Raw genomic sequence first — 4691 nt, 5'->3', positions numbered from 1 at the left:
GAAAAGAGAAGAGAGGGCAAGTGAAGTGAAGCGGTACGTAAGAGCCAAGCAGCTATACATTTATTGTTAAACAAGATATTTAGCTTAGCGTATAAATTACATATGTATATGTACCATTAAATATATATATATATATATATATATATATACCTATATATATATATAGGCAAGTGAAACGAGAAAAACAAAATAAAAATATTAGTTAAAGTTGCGTTGTTGTTTTTTCGTTTTCATTTCGCTTTTTTCTCGATTACTCTTTCAATTTCTATTTTTAGTTTTCGCCCTGGCCATGGATCGCACTGAACATCTTAATTGAGATGTCGCCCTGAGAATTCCGATGTGTGACACAACAAACTTTTGTTATATTTTAATAAATGTTTAATTTCTGCTTTTGTACAACGAATTTGGGCTACAGACCATATACTTTAAAACTGAACTCAACTTTCAACTGTTTTCCAAACTGTATGTCTAAATGTACATAACAATAATTTACAATACAAAAAGTCAAACTAAACCTAAACGCGACTAAACACTTAGCATTTAAGTAGGTTAGGCGGACTGGACAGGACCTAAAAAGAGCAGTTGTATCAGAACTAGATGTTGTGGAAAGATGATGATTATAATTATTTGGAGCAACTATTTGGCACAACATTGTAATAGATAAATATTTGCACCAAATACATACAGCAATTAGAAATGTTATCAAAGTCTATCTATAGTATCTATTATTATCATTTCAAGCATTGCAATTCTTATGAACTCACTCATACACATAAACTAAGTATAGCTTTCAAAAGTGCGCGAAAAAATAATAAATGCTAAATGCAGCTTACATAACATAACATTTATCTAAATGCAATACAATTAAAGAGTATAAAACGTACCAAATAAGATAGGGAAACTGCTCAATAAAGAGAAAGATCAAGAGAGATTGTAAGAAGAAGAGAAGTTGAATAATAAGCACAAACGTATATTGTACCAGAGAACACTGAAACGCTTTGTTGAATAGTCCCGAAACCAGATAGATAGAGTCAGTTAAAAGGTAGCTAAAGTGGAAGAAAGAAAGCATAATAAATATCGGAAGGAAGATCCTGTAATACTCGTACGCGTATCGAACATTTGCTCCTGTTGTGGATTTCTTTGTTTGTTGCTCTGTTTGTTATGAAAAGAGAGAATAATGTTGAGAGTAATGTTGAGATCGTTAAGAGAGAGAAAGCGAAAGAGCGCGGGGATAACAAAAGTATGAGATTAGGCATAGAATATGGGAAATGAAAATAAACAAAACCCTTGAGGGAAATATGTTATACAATATTATTATTACATCATGATTAATCTAAAGGTAAAATGCATCGTAATTATAATTATACAAGAACAAATGCGACAAAAAAATTAAGCAACAACAACAACTCGATCAACAAAACCGCACGTAAAAGTACTCGTAATAATGATTTAAATGAGAAAAAGACAAAAATAAAGTTTTTACTGGCGAGGATAACGATAATGATAATTATGATGATACAAAAAAAAAAACAAAATAAATAAAATGTATTTATTTATTTTAATTTATATATACACTAGAGAGTTATTACAAATATATATATACATAATGTATAAGGCAAAAACAGAATAACGTAAAGTTTGTTTTATTTTAAGCAAGTTGAAAGAAATTTAGTTGGGGAGTCAGTTTTTCCAATGAGTTTTAGAGTTGACTTTTACCTTAAAAAAGAAAATTATATTATGTTAACCTGTTTATTAAAGCTGACCTGCACTCAATATAAATTAAAATGGTATACCTTCAAGAGTAATGTCTATAAGAAGAACCCTCTAAGCTTTTACATAGAGTATACGCTAGAGAGGAGTAAACAAGAAAATGTTGTGATATGATTTATTAGCTATGAAAACGCATTGGACGCCCTCAAGGTTAATAACACATCCATTTATATAGACTCCACTCGTAACATGTTAACATTTAGGACATTAAAACAACTCGAGCAAATAGAAAAGTCCGACAAAAAAAAAACAAGGAGATAAATAAAGATATGCGTTTGCAAACATTGTATGCGACCTAATAACCCAGACAGAGGAACAATTGTGGGGGAATTTATGAGTACACAACGTATGCTTGAGCCCCCTTTCCCGTCTTACCACAGGTTCCATTGTCTCTCGTTTATTGCAATAATTACACATTTTCGGACTGGGGTAGTTTGGGCTTCATCGAACGTTTTGACGTCTTCATAACACGCGCGAATGAGCCAACGAAAGAAAGGGCAAGGACAGCGAGGGAGAGAAACCATCGACTATGCCACCAACAGTTTTGAGAACAACAAATTACCCTGAAATTTTTTGATCGCAACCAGAAATAGGCTAGTTCTGTTTTTCTATATATTTTTTTTTGGGCAGCCGTTGTCGTATCTTGACTGTGCCATCAAGTGGAGACGACGACCACATTCTGAGCGTCCCATAAATCTGCCAAAGAAGAGGAACCCAAACAGCGACAGGTTGCAGCTCAATAAAGAGCTAAATAAATATATAATATCGTCTATGGGTCTATGGGCCGGGCTAAAGGGATGAGTTCATTTAGGGTTCGCGTTCGATTCGATCGGCAGGTAGCTCAAGTCAGACACCAACACCGACTAACTAACCTGTTTTCCCAAGACAATGGCCAAAAGATGCGACGGCTGCTGCTGCCGTTGCGGTCAAAATCAAATGGTCAGCGCTTTTGTAAACTGGTGACATTTAAAAATTATGGCATGTAAATGGAAGGCATTCCGGGAAGCGTTGACAGCCACAGCCTCAGCCTCAACCTCAGCTGTAGTCGCCGTCGCTGTTGAAGCCACAGACGCAGTCTCGATCTGGGCTCAGGGGGGCTACTGTTAATCAATTTAGTGCCTCGATGAAGTTATTTGTGCGGCGTGCGCAGATGGCCCAAAGGATAAGCGAGTTGCCGAGTGAAAGGTTGTTCGATGCACTTGCCTGATAAGCGCTGAGATCTTTACATATTTTAAACTTCCTTTTATCTTAACAGGTATAGATTTAAATTTTTGTATATTATACTTTTAAAAAGATATTATTATTTTTTACAAATATTTTGAATCTTTAATCATTATAAGTTTTACTAAAATTTTACAATATAACGATTATTTTTATTTTTTATTGATTTACTTACAATATAATGACTGGAGTTTGAGTTATAATTTACAAACAGAAAAATAATCATTATTTTTGAGCACAAAAAATTAAACTCATAAAGAATGATTACTTTGTTAGTTCCATTTTGTCATTTAAAATAATGAGTATTTTTTGTTTTTAAATAAAAACCATTTTATTACCAGAAGAATCAATTGTATATTATTTTACTTTTTTAATTTTAGAGAAAAAATTAATTTCAAGGAGTAAGATTTTCATTATTTATTGTAGTTTATTGCTCAACATTTGTTATTATTTTGCAAGTAAAATATGAAAGTTGTCAATTTGTAAACCATAGTGAAAATAAATAGATAATTCTTGAAGAAGAATATATTTCAAGCTTTTTTAAAGTCATATTAGTGAAATATTTTTCTATTAAAAATAAAACAAAGAAATCATTATTTGGAGTTCCTGTTTTGAATAGTAAACCTGAGGTAAATCTTTTCAGTTAAAAATTAAAAATAGTAACAAATATTATTTTATTGTTTATTTTATTTTATTAACTAATTCAATTTAAAATTCCTAACAATTTATATCTTCAAATGATATTATTTGACATTAAATTAATTAATAACTACATATCTTTATATTATACGTATCTTTTGTGCATATCTCTCATTGCTTTGGGATTACCTTTGTCTGCCCTACGGGGCGTATGCGTGTTAAGGCTTTCATTGCTGACGTCGCTGTCAAGCTTTGCGCTCTTGATATATGGCAAGCATTAAAGTGCCGCCTTTGTAAGCCGGAGACATCAAAGTGCACACTTGCACACATATTCAAACATTTGCATACACTACACACACACACACACACACACGTGCAAGTGCACTCGAAAAGCCATAAAAATCACTTTGTAGTCTGGTCAGCAGGGGAATCGAGGGGAAGCGGCAGCTTCGTGGAGGCGGCGCATCAGCGCAAACTATGCAACGCCAACAACAGCAAAAGCAACAGCAACGTATGTGAAAAAGTGCAATGCAATCAATTCAAAAGAGCTGCAGCAACAAAGAGATAGATAGAGAGAGAAGCAGAGCGGGAGAGAGAGAGAAGAAAGGTGGAGCTGTCAGCAAACGGCAGGCAGCATTTAATCCTGCAAAAAAGGCATTGCGAGGCAGCATAAAATGATGTTAATCCTTAAATAACGTGAGCTAGCGTTGGGCAGAGGGCAGCAAGATGGGAGAGGGGCAGGGGAAGCCGTTGGGGGGGAGTGGCGGACAGAGGCTGATGATGACGATGATGGCGACAGCAAAATGCCAATTGAATGCCAAGCGGCTTTAAGTGTCGGCCAGTCAGAAAATAAGAAATAGGCTGTGAATAGCACTTGGCAGAGATGGAAATACCGAGGAAGTGGGGGAGAGAGAGCGAAAGAGACAGCGAGAAAGAACAGTTAAAGTGCTTGAGGCGCGCTTAAATTGAAAGATGAAATGTGGAAGTACATACTTTCATACACATGAATCAGTAACAGATGTTTAACGAACTATAAGTTGAATCAGTTGTTTGCTAACAAT

The sequence above is a fragment of the Drosophila innubila genome (genome assembly GCF_004354385.1).
Source record: "Drosophila innubila isolate TH190305 chromosome 3L unlocalized genomic scaffold, UK_Dinn_1.0 0_D_3L, whole genome shotgun sequence".
In the NCBI taxonomy this organism is placed as follows: Eukaryota; Metazoa; Arthropoda; class Insecta; order Diptera; family Drosophilidae; genus Drosophila; species Drosophila innubila.
Note: the sequence above shows the minus strand (reverse complement) of the source record.